This window comes from Strongylocentrotus purpuratus, unplaced genomic scaffold (assembly GCF_000002235.5).
Source record: "Strongylocentrotus purpuratus isolate Spur 01 unplaced genomic scaffold, Spur_5.0 spur5_scaffold_20, whole genome shotgun sequence".
NCBI classification, from domain to species: domain Eukaryota; kingdom Metazoa; phylum Echinodermata; class Echinoidea; order Camarodonta; family Strongylocentrotidae; genus Strongylocentrotus; species Strongylocentrotus purpuratus.
This window is the reverse complement of record NW_022145606.1, coordinates 3,432,453-3,457,204: the sequence shown is the minus strand read 5'-3', so window position 1 is coordinate 3,457,204 and position 24,752 is coordinate 3,432,453. Positions and strand designations below refer to the sequence as shown.

Genomic DNA, 24,752 nt, shown 5'->3' with positions numbered 1-24,752 from the left:
TAGGTTGACTAATGTTCATAGTAACAGTGAGTTAGAGATGGCCGCTTCACTCTTGGACGCTCTGGCAAAGCAGCTTACTAGCAGACGATCTCACAATGCTTGTAACGTAGTAGTGCGGACTTCGTTTTGGTTTAATTCGAAATTGATAACCACTTCATCTGCCCTTTAAATAGGCAAATATGGGATCTGATATAAGCCCCTTTACCACACCACAGTGGTTATATTTTACTACTCGATAGTACACAAGTCGAGTACATTCATAGACACCCCTACTCATACCCTCTGCAAAGTAGATGGTACACCTGGATCAACGACACTTACCCGACGTGGCCGGGGGAGTCAGCGCTCAGAAGGTACCTACCAAAGGCAAAGCACCCGTAATTGTTCCGTTTTTGATTTTTCTTTGTACTCGTTTTTTACAGTAACATTTTGTAACCATTTAAAGGCAGTGTAGTAGCCATGATCAGAATGCCCATATGAAGAGTACATGTGATTGTCAGCTATACATTGGACTAAAACGGAGCCTCACGATTACGTTTCTTGCATTGGGAGATCGTCTGCTACTTTGCTAGAGAGTGAAGCGCGCCATCTGCAACTATGTATACATTAGTAAACCAGTTTATTGTTGGTAGTAATACAAACTATAATAATTTTGCTTTCCAATGCTGTCAAGCATTATTATTGAACCTAATCTTATCGAGATGTTTACAAATAAAAATAATCAGAGTAGATCGGCTTGGTAGGCGATGATACACTGCACGACGGACCACCAATGAACCCCTTCACAGTTTCTTATTTGACACCTATCGAGAATGTTGTGAGAGCGCGATGTTTTATACGATTTTGTTGGTAAAAGTCCATGTGCTAACACACGGTTAGGCTGCTGGACTCTGACGATAGGAGGCGTTGTCAAATGAGAATAATCGAAGCTATATGTTTTGTCGGAAAGCGTAGCGACGTTAGTCACCTTTTGACATTGGAATTATATGTACCTCCTGTGTATTCACACCGATTCCCTCTTTAATTACTTTTCTCTTAGAATGTTGAATATTGTCACGCAATTGTAAATGTCAGGTAATTATTATTTGCCATATTTAGTTATTTACCTTTGTTCTTTCTAAATTACAATATATCACATTTATTTCATCTGATATAGTGATGTGGCTGCACAAGCCATGCTTTCGGGATTTAAACCAAAAAAAAATAGGCCCATTGTTTACATGGACGAAGTCCCAAAATTATAAAACCTTACAGATGTACGGCCTGTATAACACGTATAGTGTGACTCAATCAATAATTTAGAGCGCTGAGAGATCTCCGCCGACTCAGTCCGCTGATCAAGTGCAAATCTTGTATAGGAAAAGACATGCAACATTTAGCAGTTTGCTATCTGATATCTATGTATTCTTTGTCTGTAAACATCTAAGCTTTTAATTGAAAAGTTAACATCATCCTAAGATGGCCCACGTTTAATTTTAGCATTCTTGTTCAAAAGGTCTAGTTTGGGGCTTCCAAATACTTAAGGTCTAAGTGGTTTATTAGGCAAGCAATAATGATGATATTGCGTTTTGGTTTGCATGTAGACAGTGGCGTATCGTAAGCTCAGGCATGGGGGAGGGCAGGAGGGGGAGGCACCAGTCTTTTATATACTGTATACGTTTTTTCAATCTTTTAAAATTAACACACTAGGCATACAATGACGTATCCGGGCACCTCACAGAGGAATATACATGAACATATATTAGATATATCATGGTAACTCGCTGTCAAATAGAAGGATTTTCGGGCATCTCATTCCCCACATAATGTAAGGAGGTATTCAGGCAATCGGCTGGCTGGCTGAACTATTCCTGTTTTTAAATGTTGCGAAAGAGCGAGGAAGAAAGACTCTTTATTATTATCAAAGAATTACAATTCCATGTTAAATTACATACTCTCGATGTTTCTAAGATTCGGTTTTCATGACATTGAGGTAAATACATCAATATTTCTCTCCTGGCACCCCTAGAGATGTATTGCGGCACCCCATGTAGTTGAGCAAAACGCTGTACTAGATGGCCAGATATTGAGGGGGCACATTGACCTGGCCGGCCGGCGCGAGATATCCTCATTACCCATTTGGGGCGAAACAAATGTTGCGTTTTAAATTAAAACGGACACAAATACCTGCTTACTCTCCGTCTCTTTTCCCGTATCTACTGTTACTCTTATCTCAATTTCATTGTCTTACACTTCTTCAACGACGTAGATCTGATCACCGTAAACAATTCATCGCTAATCTGTCAACAAATTGGGATTACCAGGGAGGAGTCAGTTATTATAGTTAACACCTACCTGTTATCATAATACTGATGACATTTTCAACTAGTTATGTTAGTAGTGATCCAGTCGGCCTCATCGTGCCTTCACTAAACTGTAATACCTACGACATAAAACATGTCCTCATGTAATAAACTGGATTTGACTTTAGGTCGACCACATATACTGTTTTTTGAAACATATCCAGGAGTTTCCATCATATTTCAATAACTATGCTAGGGTCGGATATATATTTAATAGCGCCTCTCCAACAGAACCAGAGCAAGTATAGGACTCGACACTTTTTTTACATATTGATTTAGAATATGCCATACGCTGTGAGAAAAATCTTTAGATTTATTGTTTGTGATTTCAACCTTGAAATTGTTGCTATCAACACAATACCCAACAATATTTTCCCATGCTATATATCTACAGGTACTGGATTAGCTATGAAGGAAACGGGGGTTCCCTCCGTAATAATACAGCAAACTGCTTGTAAGTAATATCTTTCATTTGTAATATTTTTACACAAAATTTGAGGCACAGCCATAGAACGTTAGATAATTAATGGATGTCTTCTCTGTTGGTTGCATTCCAAACAAGACATTCATGGATAAGGACGCGCTGTACTACGGATGTCAACGTCATCATCACAGGTTATTATACATCATGGTGAAATTATTTGCCTGAACAAGTATGAATATATTGGTCATAATGCACTGACGAGCAATATGAGTAGAGGACAGATTAATAAAGAAAAGATTGTATGAATTGTTTGATATTCTATTTATGTTTCTCATTTCGTACTTGATTTCCTCCACACCATGTACATGCACTATTAATATGACTGACAAAGAAAGCGGACAGAATATACAGTTCCTCAGGTAGACAAAGGAACATCCCTTTACTGCTATTGTTAATGTGATCGTTTATGAGAGTTAGTTTATCTGACAAAAAGGAGTATTCTGACTTACGTCATGGGCTGAAATAGCGCCATCTACGCTTTCCTAATTCCGACATAGCAGTAGCAACGAATTGGATGTTCGCACCGAAATCTTGTCCTAAATTACACCTGTTATTGATACGAAGCCAACCCGTTTGCAACAATAAGGAGGCAAGAAGGTTCGTTAATTCGATATATTAATGTATAACGAGTATAAATAGTATAAATAATGAGAAATGATGATATGAATGTAATCTAATATGCTTAAGTGATAATGAATGGTGTGTGTAGTATTAGTGTATGCACGGACACGTATGATACCGTATACGGCTGTAGTGGACGTTATATTTATGCAAATTAGATGCACGTAAAACAGGTATACGATATATACGATATAGAGTGTAAGCTAGGGTGCTACGTAAGGCAATGTTAATTGTATGCACGTAAATAGGTATACGATATTAACGATACGAATGACGTGTCCGCTATAAGAAGGACGCAGTCATTGATATGCGTTATGCTAATAAGTCTTTGTGATTCAAACTATCTACCACGAATATTGGTCACGTGACTTGAGTGAAGGTATTGTTTATAGATAATTGCATATACACAAATGATAAGAGACAAAGAGAAGAAATTCATTTGTTATTAATCACTGCATTTAATAGGCGAACTGATGATATTATTTATACACATGTATTCGAAAATGCCTGTATGAACAATTACTTATAATCTGTTCTTTTTCTTTATCATGTTTTGTTCATACAGTTTTCACGGAGCAAGTGTGATGGAATTAGTTGACATAGAATAAATTAGCAAGTCAACCCTACTACGACTTTTCATTGACTGTTTCTTCAGCTATTATGTAAAAAATTGTAGAACAGGTGTCACATGCATATTCACCTTTTACATAATAGCAGTGAAGGGATGATCCTTTGTCTACCTGAGGAACTGTATATTTTGTCCGCTTTCTTTGTCTGTCATGTTCATAGTGATGTATTTGTCTCTCTTTGTTTCTTGATCCGCTTCTCTGTGTCTTCTCCCCTCCCCCCTCATAAACAAAAACAAAAATAAAATATATATATATATATATATATATATATATATATACATAATTATATGTTTTATTTGTATTATTGTTCACGGTGCAGGTTACTTCCTACAATTTGCTTTTGATCATGGCGTCCAAGTTCCCAGAAGAAAGAGATGAAAAGGTCAAGCTACACACTAGAAAAGGTCATGACATGACATGGTCATGTGACAAACACGGGGAGCCAATCAAATTTTACTGCAAAGAACACAAAATCCCCGTTTGTCATCCATGCGCTACTAAAGAGCACTGTCACAAACCGTGTGAGCTAGACGACATCGATGATGTCATATTGGAGAGGAGGAGGAAACTGGATGACAAGCAGCAAGAGATAGAGGAGATGAAGAAACAACTCAAAGCGCTTGACTCTAAACTAGAGTCCACTGCAACCTCTGCAAGTAACCATTTACAATCAGTCAACGATGAATTTAAGGTGACATTCGAAGACAAATTGCAGACTGTGAAAGACAATGAGAAACGATCGATTCGTTCGATCGACGAAGAGGCGGATAAAGAAATACAAATAATTAACGACAAGAGGGAAAGACAGATCAAATCATGTCACGAAGAAGCAGAACAACAACAACTAACCATCAAAGAAAGCCAAGCAAAATTAGAATTAGAGACAAAGGCAATCAGCGAGGTGGTTGCTAAAAAGATAAAAGATCTCACAAGTAAGAATCAGCATGCAATCAGCACTATGGATAAAATCCACGCCAAGATCAAACGAATCGAACAGCATGACAAAACATTGGTGAATGAAACTCATCAAGTACTTGCATCTGTAGATGATAATTCAAATGTTAATGTTCATCAAGATGTCAGCGACTGTCTCGACCGAATACAGCATGAAGTTCAGAAAGTGAAGTTTGTCAAGGGTGCAGTAGGTGGGGAACACTACGTGAGAATTGATGGTTATATCGGTAAATGGGAGCTTGTCAAGTCAATCCACATTCCATCGATTGTAAATGACCCATTGGTGCGTGGTTGGATCAGTGATGATGAGATATGTGTATTGGACGACAAGAACAATACCACGTATTTTACAAATATCAACACTAAACACACACAGCAAGTCATTTTTGGAGAACGTAGCGTGTATATTACATCGTGCGCCCCCATAGACAGCAACGTAATAGTATGCGGTAAGGGTGGACTAGACTGCATGGGTGACGGCTTGGATGGATGCATCACTCTCTATGACAGACAATGGAAGGTGGTCAGAGACATCATCATACCGAGGAATAGCAGCTATAATTCAGTGTACGTTGATGTTGACAGGGATGGGCTGATCATCGCCGCTCAGTACGATCAGTCTATTATCTACGTCATCAACCCTGCTGATGGTAAGATAGTAAACACTATTACGATGCATGGCAAGAAGGTGTGGAAAAATATACAAGCCTTGTCATCAGCTGATATCGTTGTGCATACAGATGATGATAAATACACTGTCATCTCACGATCAGGAGAAGAGAAAGCTGTCGTAGACTCTGATGAGTGTGGTGTGTCATGCTGTTACGTTGACAAACTGACAGACACACTCTACATCACATACATAGATACTACCTGCGCAGTTGATCAGGTGTCATGTGATGGTATCATCCAGGCAAGGAGGATCGTGGAATACGAGAGATTAGACCGGTGCGGCTACACTAGCCCATGCCTCGTAACTCCTTCTGGTAACCTTGTAGCTTGTAACGGAGATAAGTTGGTTGTGTACAGGAAGAGATTTATTGTATAAGTCATCAAAAGAAATGGATGGAATTCCTTATATTGCAGGCCTAATTAGCTTCAACGGAATATAGAATTATTCGATTGTTCATATAACTCATTTGAAGTTAAAGCATCTTAATTGTTCACGAAGGAATATGATTTGGTATATATTGAATGCTTACAAAATATTTATAATTCATATTACTTTGAAATCTCTTTGACTTTTTAGAAGTTGTTAGAAACCCCATACCCGGAATAAAATCATTTTTCACCGTTCAATAATTACATGGTATTTTCTAAATATAATAATTGAATTCATCATAATAATTTATATATTTTCTTTAGTAATTGAACAATGCGTTTGGAAAGTATTTATGGGGTACAAACTGTTTTGAATATACCGGATGAACCTCATCTTATGTTGTTTTTTGTTTTTTTACATCTATGTACGATTAATTTCGAGTTTAATGATTTTTTTTAAAGCTTTCATGTGAACAAGTATTAAATGTATGGGATTAAAATGAGGCATGGATTGGGAAATGTCTACTCATTCTAGAAGAAAAAGAAAAGAATACATCTATTCCCTTTCGATACGAAGTATCAAACGTCTTTGCCACCATGAAACAGTGATAAAGTATTATGTCAAAAAAATAAGCTTGACATCCATAAGAATATGATTTAAAAAGTCCGAAGTTATCGCGAGATTTCAATTGGGGTTTTGGAGGGGCATTCTTTGCCCTAAATCGTTCCAGGTTCACAGCATGTTTCATTAATATAATGTCAGTGATGCTTAAAGGTAGCCAAAACATGGAGGATTGTGACCTAATGGTTTAAAGTCGTGTGGACATCATATCTATTGATTTATACTTTGTATTGCTAAATTATTGTGAATGCATGCGAATTCATAATATATTATGTACATGTATGAACTAAACACGTATAAATGTACAGGCGATTCAGTGAACCTTTTAGTTTCTTGCATCTATATCAAATCTCAGATTAGAACTTTGTTATGTTATTTTTTTTCATACCGCGGCCAAACATCGTTCCAAACTGCTATACATATATCTCAAATCCGTCAAACTGAAGACACAACGTGATTCTAATCAGTTGTGTAGACATATTTTTTCGGTATCTCCACTTCGGTTTGTACTTTTCTCTTCAACATTTATCCCTAAATAACTTGAACATACGAGTTAAACTTCTTCTTTCGTATCAATATCCACACATTGGAATGTCCCTGTTAAAGTATATTGTAAGGAAAATCAAGCAATCATTGATGTGAGAAATACCTACATAATTTCTTTCATTTCTACATACGATATGCTATTTAACGTTATATTCAATTATATTCATGTATTTTGAATTTTTCTTAAAATGTACAACTTTATATTTTCCTCGTTATTTACTTATGATTGTCAATTACGCACAATCAAACATTACATGTACCTGAAAACTCATGATTTCGTTATGAGTTAAATAGAATTTTATTTCTAGTCATATAAGAAGTGTAACATATGAGGTTAGACGGGCTTTAGAATGTAATATCAACAAAAAGCATCTGGCTTGTTAATACAGTTTGCAAACATTTGCTAAATATTGCAGCTTGCAAAGAGGTAGCTGGTTATGGAAATCGGTTTTTAAGAATATTTTAATTGTAATGCTTTGTCATTCAAAGTAATTGTTTCATCTTATTCAAATGTATTTAGTCGAAAGTATCACTTGTCAAAAGTGCAAAGAGTAGTTCCTAATCATTGACGAAACACTCCTTACTATGAAGAGTAGTTTGGTAGTCATGTTTAAATTGTTCATTTTCATTCTGGTATCTATTATTATTTTATTACTTGTGGCCTTGTAATTATTCTTTTTAATGTATAACTTTAATATGTTGCTAGTTATTGTGTTTTTTTGAAATTACATGTATTTGAAAACTCATGATTTCGTTGAAAAAAAACACATTTTAAGTTAAATAGAATTATATTTTGTGGGATATAAATATGTTACATTCTTTACAGTAATCATATATCCATTTATCTCCAATTTGTTTAGGTTTCATTCCTAGTCATACAAGTAGTGTAACATATGAGGCTAAACGGGCTTTAGAATGTTTAAACAAATCGGGCTTGTAAATACAGTTTGCAAACATTTGTTAAACATTCTAGCTAACAAAGAGGAAACTATTCATGAAATTATAATTTAAATTGTGTTCTACATAGATTAATCCTTTTTTTTGAAGATATCAGAATATTGATGTGAGACTTATGAAATGCAAGAGATCATACAGTTTTCTTGTTCTTTAATTCTAAGAAGCAGTTCCACTTTATAATTTTAAATACGTTGATAATCATTATAAATCCGAATACGGAGGTTAATATTTGATATATCTTTGTTTATATATTTATATCTTGTTATCCAAAGCCATGTTAAAGAAATATCATATAGCAATGTATATACATGTATGATACGAATTAAGACTATGATCAAGGGCTAGTCGTTTCCGCAAAAGTACTACGGTCAAGCCATCGATCGTTTTATTATATTTGACCTCTTCTGTGAAAGGGGAGTGTGTGTTTAGGTTACCCGTGTGAATCATCGGAGGTCGCACATTTGTAAATATGTAAAATAATTAAGTGTATACATTTCCCGGACATGACATCATACAATCAGCAGGATTGTGTTTGATTTAAGCCGGTGTGCCTTCTTTTCAAGGGAGAAACGTTTGATACATTTTCCCTCTTATTTGGATTGGTGGGGTTTCGGGGATCCACAGCAAATATGTGGTCACCTGTGGCTTTCTTGGTATTGCGTCTTGTCTCGCTAACAGAGACATATGTGTTTTTGTTTTGTAGTTTCGTTTGTGCTAGACATCGCTGTAATTGTCATAGGTGTTGCAGTATAAGTTGTTTCGGTGGACTAGCGCATAGTGTAGTCAATGTTATTTGGTTGATGTTACAAAAGAAAAACTCCATAGGATTTGATTTTCATAGTACCGCGGTAAATTTGATATTCAATGGCTAATTTTAGTATCGTTTCTTTGAACTGTCGAGGTTTGGGAAATCGCGAAAAAAGAAATGATGTTTTAGAATTTGTTAAGTTAAAAAAGTTCCAAATATGTTGCTTGCAAGATACACATTTTGTAGCTGAAGAAGAAGTTTCTATAAAACGATTTTGGGGAGATAGTTGTTTTTTCAGCCATAAAGCGTCAAATGGCAGAGGTGTTGCTATTTTGTTTGGGGAAGGGGTGCAATTTAATGTAAATAAGATTGAGCGATCAAAAGAAGGGAATTTTGTTGCGTTAGACCTACAGATATATAGCTATGACATAACATTAATATCCTTGTATGGTCCTAATCACGATAGTGTCAGTTTTTATGCAGATATTGAAAGACTTGCTTTGGATTTTGATAATTCATTAACAATTTTATGCGGAGATTGGAACTTGGTTCAAGATTTTGATAAAGATACATATAATTATATTCGTCTTAATAATCCTAATGCCAAGAAAAAAGTCGATCAAATGAAGAATGATTTAGATTTGATAGACCCATGGAGAGAATTACATGTCCTGGAAAAAATGTTTACATGGCGTCAACCTACTCCCTTTAAGGCGGCTAGATTGGATTATTTTTTGGTCTCCACCGAGCTACTGTCACTCGTTAATAAAATAGAGATTTTACCTGGGTACAGATCCGATCATTCCCTGGTCAAGTTATCTTTGAATTTAAATCATTGTAGGGTAGGTCGAGGTTACTGGAAATTCAATAATTCGTTGTTAAGGGATGATAGTTATGTGGAAAAAATTAAAGATGTCATTCAACAAACGATTGAGACCTATTCAGTCCCTAGATTTGAGGTAGAAGGACAAGATACACAATATGAATTGACTGTAAATGATCAGTTATTTTTTTATACGTTGTTGACCATAATTAGAGGTGAAACAATTTCATACGCAGCCAGAAAGAAAACAAGATTGATAAATTTAGAATATGATTTAGAGAAAGAAATTACAGATTTGGAGAAAGCATTGATATCAAAAACGGACAAAAATAGAGCTTTAGTTATATTAAATGAAAAGAAAGTTCAATTAGAATCATTAAGAAAAGAAAAAATGGAAGGAATAAAGATGAGGTCTAAAATTAAATGGATGGAATATGGCGAGAAACCATCGAAATATTTTTTGAATTTAGAAAAAAGAAATGCTGTGAATAAACGTATATGCAAATTGGTCACTACTGAAAACAAGGAGATAACATCGCATGATGATATTATATCAGAAATTGTATTATTCTACTCTAAATTGTATAAAAATAATCCTGTTGTTGATGTAGACTTAAATACAATATTAAATAATCCAGATATAAGTAAATTAACCGCTTCAATGTCACAGAAGCTCGAAGGAGAACTCTCCATTGATGAAGTTCATCAAGCACTTATAAATATGAAAAATAATAAATCACCTGGTTTAGATGGATACACCGTCGAATTTTTCAAACATTTTTGGAAAGAATTACACATATTTTTAGTGAGATATTTGAATTCTGCATATTCATCAGGAATGTCCTATACACAGAAATTAGGAGTCATCTCTTTAATTCCCAAAGGAAAAAAAGATAGACATTATTTGAAAAATTGGAGACCCATATCTTTATTGAACGTGGTGTATAAATTAGGTTCCGCTTGTATAGCAAACAGATTAAAGAACGTACTTCCTTTTCTTATACATGAAAATCAGAAAGGCTTTATGTCAGGGCGCTTCATTGGAGAGAATATCCGTTTGTTATATGATATATTACTGTATACTGATATCAATAACATTCCTGGTTTATTGCTGCTTATAGATTTTGAAAAAGCATTTGATTCTATTTCTCATGATTTTATTAGAAAAGTATTGCACTTTTTTAAGTTTGGTCCGTCTATTGTAAAATGGGTTAATGTATTCTATGAAAATGCTCAATCCTGTGTATTAATCAATGGACACCTGTCTCCAAGATTTTCAATAGAGCGAGGTTGTCGTCAAAGAGATCCCATGTCAGCTCTTATCTTTCTATTATGCGCCGAAATACTAGGTCTTTTGTTTAGAAATTCCGATTCCATTGTTGGTTTGAGCTTACCTGGTAGACAACTTAAATTAATTCAATATGCAGATGATACTCTTCTAACATTGAATGGGTCAGTAACGGAATTAAACAGTGCATTAAACATTTTAGATAAATATAATGCAATGTCTGGTTTAAAAGTTAATATACAGAAGACACATGCGATTTGGATTGGAGGATTTAAAAACAAGAAAGATGGTGTTCTTTTGAATAGAAATCTAAATTGGGTGTTTGATGATTATTTCAGATATTTAGGTATAGACTTTTGTACGGATTTGCCCAAATTGATAATTCACAATTATAATGAAAATTTTAAAGAAATCAAAAGTCAAATGACATCGTGGTTAAGGCGATACTTAACTGTTCTTGGAAGAATCACTGTCGTCAAGTCATTGTTGGTATCCAAATTAAACTACCTTTTTTTGTCCCTCCCTAATCCTGGTGAAAATCTTTTGAAAGATATAAATGCTCACTTTTATAGATTTATATGGGGGGAGAAACCTGATAAAATAAGTGGAAAATCAAATGTCACAAAGTTACTCAGACGGAGGGGTTAAAATGATAGATATATACACACATTGCCAATCATTAAAAATTTCCTGGATTAAGAGATTAGTAATTGGCTCAATGGATAGCAATATCCTCTGTCTTTTGCAATCTTTCTTGCCTGAAGTGCAAGATTTAAAATTATATATGGGAAACAATTATTTTCGGGAACTGGCAGGTAAAACAAAAAAACCTTTTTTGGAAAGATATGTTCATGGCTTATAGTACGCTCTTGTCCATGCATTGTGATAACATTTCTTGCCAGCCCTTATGGAATAATGACTACATTAAAATAGGCAATAGCTCAATATATAATAAAACATTGTGTCAAAAGGGAGTTCGTTTTGTCAATGATATTTTAGACAAAAATGGTGATTTTTTCTCTCTGGAACACTTCCAAGAAAAGTATAATATTCAAATAAATTTTCTTTTTTATCGTGGATTATGCGATGCAATTAGACAAGGGTTTAGCAATTGTACTATTTTTAACAAGGTGCCACAACCTCTTTTCCCAGATACAATGGCATTTGTTATGAAACGTATTAAAGGATGTTCACATATTTATGCAATTTTATTAAAGAGAAGGAAAGGACTATGTAAAAGTTTTCTTAAATGGAAATGCATTTTCGACCTGAATGATAAGAGTTGGGAAACATATTGTTCTATTGGATTTAATTGTACCATTGATGTGGGCTTACGATGGTTTCAGTTTAAAGTCATGCAACGCATATTATATACAAACGATCTACTGTTTAAAATGAATTTAGTCCCAAGAAAAGAATGTACATTTTGTAATGAACAGATTGAAACAGTCATACATCTCCTATGTGATTGTACGCATGTTAAAAATATTTGGGGTAGGTTAGAACACTGGATTAATACTAGAACCGGAAATAAATTAACATTTTCATTACAAGATAAATTATTTGGTTTAAAAGGTTCAAATAATTATGCATTGAATTGTATACTGATTGTGGTGCGACAGATGGTGTATACTTCCAAAATAAAGAAACAATTGCCCGACTTTGATAACATTAGAGTTTCGATTATAAATTACTTCAAAAACGAAAAGTATATTGCAAATTCGAATTGTAGGAATAATAAATTCACAAGAAAATGGTTTCAATTCAGGAATTTGTTTACTTAAAATTATATTTTTTCTATATTTGTTTTTCTTTCCATGAGTGTCAGAAATGAATTATTGATTTGTTAGTTTTCTCAACAGTTCAACAATACTTGTATTTTTAAAAGCCAATTTCATTTATGTTATAAATGTAAATTACCTTGGAAATATATTTTTGTATGTGTTTCAAATGAAAATCAATAAAATCCCTGTGGAGGGAAAAATATGGAAAAAAAATAAATAATTTAAAGAATATGTCAATTCTAATGCTTTTTCATCGAAAGGAATTGTTTTATCTTATTTAAATATATCTTTTCCAAGGTGAAAAGAGTAATTCCTAAGCTTTGACGAAATACTCCTTACTATACAAAGTAGTTTGGTAGTCATGTATATATTTCTCATTTTCATTTTGGTATCTACATGTAGCATTATTCTATTAACTGTGACCTTTGCAAAGAAAACCATGTCAATCTGGGTTTTCATTTTATCCGCCCAATTAAATAAAAAAGAAACTTCATCACGAATACTTATACAGTATGGGCCATTCTTTCGGTGTGACCTTTAACATGAATTAATTAAAACAGTGTTTGTTAGAAAGAGAAAAATAAACAGTCATAAATCGTAGTTGGAACAGTGTTAAGTGATATAAGCGAGATGAATAGGATAATGTCGAAAGAGAATAATAGAAAGACAGGGGATGGAAAGAGAGAGGAAGAGAGAGACATAGAGAGAAAGAGAGGGAGGGAGAGAGAGAGAGAGAGAGAGAGAGGGAGAAGGGCGTAGAAGTAGTGGGGTGACAACAGTAATTATAAGAAACAGGAACAAAAACAAGAACTAGACCTGAAAACGCGCTAGCTACAAAACACAAGGGTTGGGCCAGGAATATTGTTTATGAGAATATGCATCAACAAGACATCGAAGAATATCATGATTATTCATCATAACCCTGTTGATTTTTTTACTGTGACTGTGGTGTTGATGAGAATTAGGATGATGGTGATGATTAGAATGACGAAGATGTTAGTGTTTAATCACAATGGTTATATCAAATACCATGATAATGACTGTGATGTTGATGAGAATTAGGATGATGGTGATGATTAGGATGACGAGGATGTTAGTGTTTAATCACAATGGTTATATCAAATACCATGGTGATCATAATCTCTGCCAACATCATTGTCACCTCCTCGATCGGCAAATGCATAATAATAACAATAATAATAGTCCATTCTTGTATAGCGTATAACACATTATGGTGGGGGGGGGGGGGGGGGGGATAGTGAGCACATATTTTGTTTTGGCCCTTGAACATTTGAAAATGTGCACCCCCCCCCCCAACAACAAAAAATCTAAAAATTACGTGTTTTTACACGTTATTTTCCAGGGGGGGGGGGGCCCTGGATCCGCCACTGCCGAAGAATAGGTTTCGAAAATGGGGATTCCCTCCTCGACCCTTACAAACCATAAAGCAATGGTAACAAAAGTCTCGCCAACAGATGACGCTCGGCTATGGTGTCGAATAGATAGGTTGACTAATGTATGCATAGTAACAGTGAGTTGGAGATGGCGCGCTTCACTCTTGAACGCTCGGGCAAAGTAGCTTACTAGCAGACGATATCCCAATGCTTGTAACGTAATAGTGCAGGGCTTCGTTTTGAATTAATTCGAAATTGATAACAACTTCATTCGCCCTTTAAATAGGCAATTATGGGATCTGATATAAGCCCCTTTACCACACAACAGTGGTTATATTTTACTTCTCGATAGTACACAAGTAGATCAATGGAATGGGGGAGTCGGAGCTCAGAAGGTAGGCCTACATACCAATGGCTAAGCACCAATTTTTTGTTTATGATTTGGTGTTCTCGTTCAATATTTAACAGTAAAATTGTGTAACTAGTTTAGGGCAGTATAGTTGCTTTAATCAGAATCCATATTATTTGGGCCATATAAAGAGTACATACTGTGATTATCAGCTATAAATTGGACTTAGACGGAGCCTCGCGATTGCGTTGCACGTATCGGGTGATCGTCTGCTACTTTGCTAGAGAGTGAAGTGTGCCATCTGCAACTATGCATACATTAGTAAACTAATTCATTGTGCCAGAACAAAAGGACAGTCTGGTTGGTAGTAATAAAGGTTATACTAGTGTTGCATTATAATGTTGTCAAGTAGTATTGAACTTCATCGTATCGTGGTGTTATAAATATAAATAATCAGACTTGGTAGGCTGTGATATACTACATGATGGACCTCCAATAGTCACCCCCTCCCCTTTTAATTCACTACTACAAAAGAAAACTTTCAATTGTTGTTTATGTTTTTATCATGTTATGTTTTTATGTTATATTATCAGACTTTCAATTATATATCGAAATAACTATGCAATGACAAGGAAAGAAATAAAATACAAAATGAAAAATAAGCAATATTATACCACTTATCTTAAAATTGTTGCATTAGGAGTATAACAGAAAAAGAATAGTTTTACTAGGAAAGTCGTTTCCTGCCGAATAGTTCATTTTTTATTGCTGACGTCACGAATAATTCAACTTTTCCCTGAAAAAGTCGAATTCTTCGTTTCACCGCCCCCCCCCAAATGTCAACATTCAGCGAGCATACTGGTTTTCAAATGCCTCCAGCGGGCAACTCCCGCGGTGGCACGGCTCTCACGCCGTGCAATTTACGCTGAGCCGCAGTAACTGCACTACACTACTGTACTGCAGTACCTGTATAGCGCCAGCTAAACATATTTAGAATCTTCAATGTTACATTTGAGCCGTGCAATTTTCTTGTATTACTTTTTATATGTGATGGGAATGTGAATACGGTACATGTTATTACAAAAATGTCCAAGGAATGATACAGGTGGGAGGGATATAAAACAAATATACAATGACTCATTCTCGAAACTAGCTTAAACTATTCACACTCATGAACATGACATATTACTATTCTCCCTCGGGGTGATGACCCTTGGAAGAATAGTACTAGATGATGTATCTTCGATGGAAATAGTTTTAGGTAGATTCTCAAGTGGCATTGTATTTTTGTATACCACTTCATATTCACTTGATTGCAATGAGGCGAAAACACAAACAAACAAAAGCGACTAGTACCGAGATTTATTACTGTACTCTTACAAAAATTTTATGTTTGTGTATATCAGAAGCCGAAAAATAGTAAAGGGGTATCGACTGCTTTGAGAGGCCTGGCTGTTTTATAGGCTCAAGAAGAACGTGCGCACATCCTGTGATGGCACGATGTGCTCGTTCCCTAGAGCCTATACAACATCCAGACCTCGAATATTAACCCTAATAAGGCCGGGGGGCCATTATGGCCCCCCCCCCCTCCACGATTTTTCTGATTGTTCGAGAACGCATATGGATGGCGCCTCGCCGCTAGCTGACTTTTTTTTTTTAGAGTCTTGCGCATCTTTAAAAAAAAAAAAAAAAAATTGGACTTATAGTTACAAGGTCACGTGACCTTTTGTCTTTGCATGTCAGCCCGAAAATCGCTCATTTTTGTGATTTGTGTACAAAACATATTGAAATGTCATTTTTCCTAAAAATAGATCAAACATTTGTTATTGGGTCTTGTTTAAAGTTTAGGTGGTTGTTTTGGGAGTCAAAATAGTTGAATTATAGGAAGAAATGAAAGAAAAAAAAACAATAACATAAATAAGTTAAAAAAACAATGAAATACATAAGAAATTATCAAAACAAGAGATAACATAAGGAATAAGCTGGCTCTTCCAATTTTTTTTGTCGTATTATTGTTCCAAATGGTCTAATGAATATATGTAGTGAAAAAGAATGCTTAAATATGAATAATAAAGGATTTATGGGTAAAAATGTGATTTTATGACGTTATTTGCATAAATTACCATACAAATGCAAATGAGGGATTTTTTTCAAAAAATTGAAATTATCATATTGTTCTATACACTTCACTTGACATGCGTGCAAATTTTCGCGGAGATCGGCCATTTTACGGCCGAGACATTATGCCCCCCCCCCCCCCCCGGCCGTAGTAAGACTTCAAATAGCCCGGCCTTATTAGGGTTAAAGCAGTCGATATGTCTTTTATATACCAAATTTGAATGAAAATCTACCAAGAATTCTTACCTTATCCTTTTATTGAGTAAAAAGTGTTTTAAAACATCACGGACAATCTGAGAAACTGTCTGTTAATCTTCGCTGAAAAAATGACCGAAAGATTCAATCATTTGGAAATCGCAGACAAAAAGCACTGAATGGTGTCTGTGCTCGCACAGAGACAATTTTAACAACACGTAATCCAATTGGGTTCGCAGCACGAGGGCATTTCTAAAAGACTATTGACCGATAGGCGGGTATGAGTGTACTTTTCCAAAGACGTTTGACTGGTAGGCGGGCATGAGGAAAATGGCAAAATTCATGCCTGCAATTTCGACCAATAAGATGGCTAGATTTCTAAAAAGAGGTATATAATGTTTAATGAAACATTGAATGAAAGAAAGCAGACTATACATGGGAATTACAAACACGATAACGCGCGTCCATTACTGCGTTCAACTTAACGCGCGTCCACTATTGCGTACACATTTTAGAGGCACAGACTCAAACTGGATAATCATTAAGTTCCCTGTCATATTATCAATCCTTTAAAATCGAGGTGAAATTCCCAGAAACCAGCCACAAAATCTAGATTTGCATTCATTTATTACACGTTCTTGCGTATTAACACTATCGAATCAAGATTAGCAAAAGACACTAGGCTATAGATAAATGACTTTTAAGACAAAATTCGTAGCTTATAGAACCCCAAAATGTAATACACAGTGATAATGTATTGACAGCGAACGACCATATCACTGACAATAACGGTAAGCAATGTATTATCCCTTTGATAGATTGTCTGTATGTGCGCAAATCCCTTGCATATGAGGGTGTGAAACCCGTTCATATGACATTTCACTGCGTGCCTAGATTTAATTCATTTCATTTCATTTCATTTATTTATTATGTCCATAGAGGATAATTGTTCATATTTACTTTTACAAAATTGCTTCAAAAGTACACACTATAATTGACAATCATAAGTACTTAATTAAATACATGTGAATTGTCTTTTGTTTTCACACAATAAACATACTTCATTTTTTTACTGGAGGAGCAAACAGTAACATTATATACCACACCATTTCTTGTTATCAAAATGCTATTTATACAGATGATATATTTGAGAAATTTAACATGAGAGGCTAATATCACTTCATGTCCATGTGTGGGGGTTATAAATGTAGGTTAGAACAGCTAACACAACCATGACAATGCGTTGAACGGAACTTTATTTCCGATGAGTGATTCATGCGCTTCCTGCAAAGTTTGAAAATATCCGATCGATATTTCGCAATACGCACTGCACCTCCTTTTCTATTGCGTACATGCAAACTGTAACACTATATCGTTTTCCCAAATGGTAGATAACTCCTCATCGCTACGGGATAAAACAGTAATTGTTCGTAAGTAATATCTTTATTTTATGTTGGAACATAGGTATATGACGATCGATAAGTAATGGCTGTCTTCTTTAATGGTTCACTTCACACAAGTGATGAGTTTAATAAGGACGCGCTACAATACAAATGTAATAATGAAAGTATAGCATATATGACATATTAGCCTGACTAAGTATAAATATATTAGTCGTAATATATAGACGAGCAATAGTACACAACATAATAAAGAAAATATCATATGAAATGTTTGATATTCTACAAGGATTAAGTTTCTGCCATTCTATTTATTTTCCCTTCACCCCTCGTTCATATCTTTGTCTCTCTTTCTTTCCTGATCCGCTATTCTATCATGTGTTCTTCTAAAGTTGTATCTCTAATTTAAATTTGTTTTATTGTTAACGATGCAGGTTACTTGCGATCATTTTGTCCTCGTTATGGCGTCCAAGCTGCCAGCAGAAAGAGATGAAAAGGTAATGCTACGTACTAGAAAAGGTCATGACATGACATGGTCATGTGAAAAACACCCTTTGCCAATCGCTTTTTACTGCAAAGAACACAGTTTACCCGTCTGTGACCGATGTGCTATCAAAGAGCACTGTCAGAAACCATGTAAGCTAGACGACATCGAGGATGTCATCTCGGAGAGGAGGAGAAAGTTGGATGAGAAACAGCTAGAGATAGAGGAAAAAAGGAAACAGATGAAAACGCTTGACTCTAAAATAAAGTCCATTGCTACTTTCTCAAGTAACCATTTTCTATCAGTTAACGATGAACTTTTGGTGGCATTCGAAGACAAATTAAAGAATGTGAAAGACGGGAAGAAACGATCGATTCGTTCGATTAACGAAGAGGCTGAGCAGGAAATACGACTGATTAACAACAAGAGAGAAAAACAGATCAAATCATGCAACGAAGAAACAGAACAACATCAACTAAACATCAATGAAAGCCAAGCAAAAGTCGAATCAGAGACAAAGGCAATCAGCAAGGTGGTTGCTAAAATGATAAAAGATCTCACAAGTAAGAATCAGCATGCAATCAGCAATATGGATAATGTTGACGCCAAGATCAAAAGAATTAAAAAAAGTGACAAAACATTAGTGAATGAAGCTCCTCAAGTACTTGCATCCCTAGATGACATTTTGAATTGGAAAGATGTTAGCGACTGTCTTGACCGAATACAGCGTGAGGTTCAGAAAGTAGGGTTTGTCGAGGGTGAATTATGCGGGGAACACTATGGGAGAATTGACGGCTATGTCGGTACGTGGGAGCTTGTCAAGTCAGTTCACATTCCATCGATTCTTAATGAACCTCGGGTGCGTGGTTTGATCAGTGATGATGAGATATGTGTGCGGGACAAAGATAACAACGCCACGTATGTTACAAACATCAACACTGAACACACACAGAAAGTCATTGAAGGAGGAAGTAACGTGTATACTACATCATGTGCCCCCATAGACAGCAACGTCATAGTATGTGGTAAGGGGAATGTTCAAAGCACGGATGGCAGCTTGGATGGATGCATCACTCTCTATGACAGACAATGGAAGGTGATTAGAGACATCACCATACCGAGGAATAGCAGGTATAATTCAGTGTACGTTGATGTTGACAGGGATGGGATGATACTCGCTGCTCAGTGGGATCAGTCTAATATCTACGTCATCAACCCTGATGATGTTAAGATAGTAAACACCCTTACGATGCAGGGCAAAAAGGTGCGGGGTGAGATACAAGCCTTGTCATCAGGTGATATCGTTGTGACGACAGATTATATTAAATTCACTGTCATCTCACGATCAGGAGATGAGAAGGTTGTCATACAAGCAGATGAGTGGTGTGCGCCACGGTTTTGCGTTGACAAACTGACAGACACACTCTACATCACATACCGGGATAGAGAGCGTCACCTCTCCGCAGTTGATCAGGTGTCATGTAATGGCATCATCCAGGCAAGGAGGATCGTGGAATACGAGCTATCATACCGAAGCGACTACATTAGCCTATGCCTCGTAACTCCTTCTGGTAACCTTGTAGCTTGTGATGGAGACAAGGTTTTTGTGTACAAGAAGATATTTATTGTATAAATCATTACAAGATATAGATGAAATTCCTCATATTACAGGCCTAATTTGACTCAATGGTATATTGAATGATCCAATTGTTCGAATAACCAAGTTGAAATTGAAGCATCTCTATTTCTCGCAAATGAATTTGTTTTAAATATTGAATACTAACATATTCCTTTTGATTGATGTTATTCGAGATTTTCGTGACTTTTTAGAAGTTGTCAGAAAGTCCACACCCGGAATACAATAATGTTTACCTTTCAATAATTACATATTTTATTTCTGGATATGATAGCAAAGATTAGAATCACAGCAAATTATCAATAGCGTACACAATTGCTGAATTAAAGAGCGTGAACCTTAATTTATATGTATGTACACTGTATATAATCTTTATAAACGATCATTTTTTTTATTTTAATGATTTTTTCTCCGAGCTATCATATGACACAATATTCAAATGGATGGGATTGAAATTAAGCATGGATTGAGAATGACTACCTTAAAACAAACAAAAAAGAGTCATAACTAGAGTTATGACCTTCGGGTGGTACACACCGTTTTTAGATTGATACAAAGTCTCAAAAGGTTTAGCCACTTTGGAACAGTAATGAAATTTTACGTTTAACAAAATACAGGCAAAAATCTTGATATAAAGATGAAATGGCTCGGTATAATATTTGGCAAATTTCTTCCATTTCGAAAGTCATTTCAAGAGGGACTTCAGGTTCAAAGCACGGTTGATCAATATAATGTCAATGATGTGTAGCTGACACAGGGATGGTCATGTCCAGATCTTTTGAAGTTGTGTCGATAAGTTTAGAAACTGAGAAATCGAATTCACAATATTCATTTAGTATTGACTATTGTTTATTATTATAAATGCATGTGAATTCATGATACATTGCTGTATGTACTAAAAACAGATAATCAAATTTATATTCTCTTGCACCATATATCAAATTTCGACTTTTAGTATGAATTTGTTACGATTTTTGATTGGGTACCACTGTCAAACATTTCACCATTTTGCTACATCTATCTCAAATTAGTCGAACTGAAAACATTTATGTTTCTCATCAGTTCTGTAGACTTATTATTCTTTCATTTCTAGACATCTGAAAAGTGTAACAACTGCGGTGTCACTGGCTTTAGAATGTAAACAAAGCAACAACAAAAAACAAAAACAAATAATATTGGGCTTGTTAATGCAGTTTACAAGCATTTGATAAACTAGCATTGGGTTTTTAAAAGCAGTTGACAAACATGTGTTAAATATAGCTGATAAAGAAGAATCTAGTTATGGGAATATGCCTTTTACGTTTATCTTCATTGCAATGCTTTTTCAAACAAATGAACTGTTTATATTAACCATCTATGAATGTCTTTAGTAAAAAATATAGGTACACTATGCTAATCTGACTTTTCATTTCATCCGCTCAAACAATTAAAATAGTAACGTTCTCAAGAACAGTAGTTGCCATTATTTTATCATGAATTTGAAAATCCAAGTATTTGCTTCAAATAGAAAAATGTACATTTATTAAGCGTAGTTGAAATAGGTTTAAGCGTTATAAGCCAGATAATGGAAAAATGTAAACAGCGATATAGAAATAGAGCAAAAGACAGAGAGAGAGAGAGAGAGAGAAGGAGAGAGAAGGAGAGAGATAGAGAGAAAGGGGGGGGGGGAGAGAGAGAGAGAGAGGGGGGCGGGGTGGGGGTAATGGGGGAGACACCATTACAAAAAAAAATACAAACAAACAGAGAACTTGACCTGCGATCGTGGTGCCTAAGATACACGTGTGTTATCACAGAAACATTGTTGATAAGATCATGCATAAAAAGACATCGAAGTGTATCATGATTATCCAACATCCTCATTTTGACCAGAGAGGGGTAAGCATTTGACCGCCACAAGAGCTTAACAATTGGCTACATCGCTATAACAATGTTGATTGTTATGATATTGATGGTGATGGTGATGGTGGTACAGGTGATAATGATAGTGATGATGGTAATGAGGATGATAGTGATGATTGTGATGGGGATAAAGGTGATCATGGTAATGAGGATAGTGGTGATTGTGATGATGGTGATGATGGTGATGATGGTGATGGTGATGATGGTGATGATGGTGATGGTGATGATGGTGATGATGGTGATGGTGATGATGTTGATGATGGTGATGATGGTGATGATGGTGATGATGGAGATTGTGATGATGGTGATGATGGTGATGATGGTGATGATGGTGATGGTGATGATGGTGATGATGGTGATGATGGTGATGATGATGATGGTGATGATGATTATATAATCACTATGGTATATTATTTACCATGGTAATAATACATCATCTTCTTTGCCATCATCAACATCATCATTATCGTCACCTTGATAGTCTTAATATCACAATTTCATTTTCAGGAACTGTTTGATTTTCATCAGAAGGATCACCTTGCTTTGTCCGAATCGATCGGAAGCTTATATTGTGCTCTTTTGCTACAGGTTTATTGTTATTAGTAGCTCATGGATCTCTAAAAACACCAGGCCCTATCGTTTACATGGTGCAAAATGTAGGTCAATGTTTAGGCAAAACTGACAAGTCAAAAGCTTTTTAAGAGGCATAGGAGGCTGTTAATAATGCATAATCATTATTATCCATGTCTAAAAATTATAGAGGACATGGTCAATGATAAGCTTCGATTATGATGTAACAACAGTTATAAGTCAAAGGAGTAAATACAAAACAGAACGCTATCCATGATGTGAAAGTGAATTTAAACTTGAGATTAGTTTTTTCATTTTCCACTTGGACATTCGATTGGTTTAACCTGCAGGACCATGTTTCTAGCTTCTAGCAAAAAAATGTTTTCAACAATGTTGAAATGTTTAAAAATGGAGCCAGTACAATGAAAAGTTGGATGGTATGATGCAATGCTTTTGCTTGTCAATGCTGTTAAGCATAATGTTACCACCCTCTCAATTATTATGTAATGCCTTTGTCATATGCTTGCGAACTCTTCATTTAGTAACATTACATATTTTCCACATGCTGAAGACGAGATGGTCATTATTGCAGCTGATCTATACAGGAAAGACAGCATAAAAGGGTCCAGCTGATGTAAGGATACAGTGCCTAAGAATAGGTTTCAAAATGGGGATTCCACCCTCGGCCCTTACAAAACCATAACGCAATGGTAACACAAGTCTCGCCAAGAGATGACGCTCGGCTATGTTGTCGAATAGATAGGTTGACTAATGTATGCATAGTAACAGTGAGTTAGAGATGGCGCGCTTCACTCTTGAACGCTCGGGCAAAGTAATTCGAAATTGATAACAACTTCATCCGCCCTTTAATATGGGATCTGATATAAGCCCCTTTACCACACAACAGTGTTTCTATCTTACTTCTCGATATTACACAATTAGATCAATGAAATGGGGGAATCGGAGCTCAGAAGGTACATACCAATGGCTAAGCACCTCGTTGTTTCGTTCATGATCTGGTGTTCTCGTTCAATATTTAACAGTAAAATTGTGTAACTGGTTTAAGGCAATATAGGTGCTTTAATCAGAATACATATTATTTGAGCCATATACAGAGTACATAATGTGATTATCAGCTATAAATTGGACTAAGACGCAGTCTCGCGATTACGTTGGAAGTATCGGGAGATCGTCTGCTACTTTGCCAGAGAGTGAAGCGCGCCATCTGCAACTATGCATACATTAGTAAACTAATTCATTGTGCCAGAACAAAAGGACAGTCTGGTTGGTTGTAATAAAGGCTATACTAGTGTTGCATTATAATGTTGTCAAGTAGTATTGAACTTCATCGTATCGTGGTGTTATAAATATAAATAATCAGACTTGGTAGGCTGTGATATACTACATGATGGACCTCCAATGGTTACCCCTCCCCCTCCCCTTCCCCTTTTAATTCACTATTACAAAAGAAAACTTTCAATTTTTGTTTATGTTTTTATTTATATATCAGACTTGCAATTATATATCGAAATAACTATGCAATGACAAGGAAAGAAATAAAATACAAAATGAAGAATAAGCAATATTATACCATTTATCGTAAAATTGTTGCATTAGAAGTATACAAGAAAAAGAATAGTTTTACTAGGAAAGTCGTTACCTGCCGAATAGTTGATTTTTTTTTATTGCTGACGTCACGAATAGTTCAACTTTTCCCGGACAAAGTTGAACTATTCGTTTTACCCCCCCCCCCCCCCAACTGTCAACATTCAGCGAGCATACGGGTTTTTCAAATGCCTCCAGCGGGCAACTCCCGCGGTGGCACGGCTCTCACGCCGTGCGATTTACGCTGAGCCGCAGTAACTTTT

General features: G+C 35.6%; 1 long non-coding RNA gene across 1 annotated transcript; it reads left to right on the top strand.

The window, feature by feature from the left end:
• Nucleotides 1-3,220: 3,220 nt before the first annotated feature.
• On the top strand, nucleotides 3,221-4,101 carry LOC105446844. Its single transcript, XR_973880.2, has 2 exons — nucleotides 3,221-3,423; nucleotides 4,013-4,101. It is a non-coding gene; the product is annotated as an uncharacterized LOC105446844 (long non-coding RNA).
• Nucleotides 4,102-24,752: the final 20,651 nt, after the last annotated feature.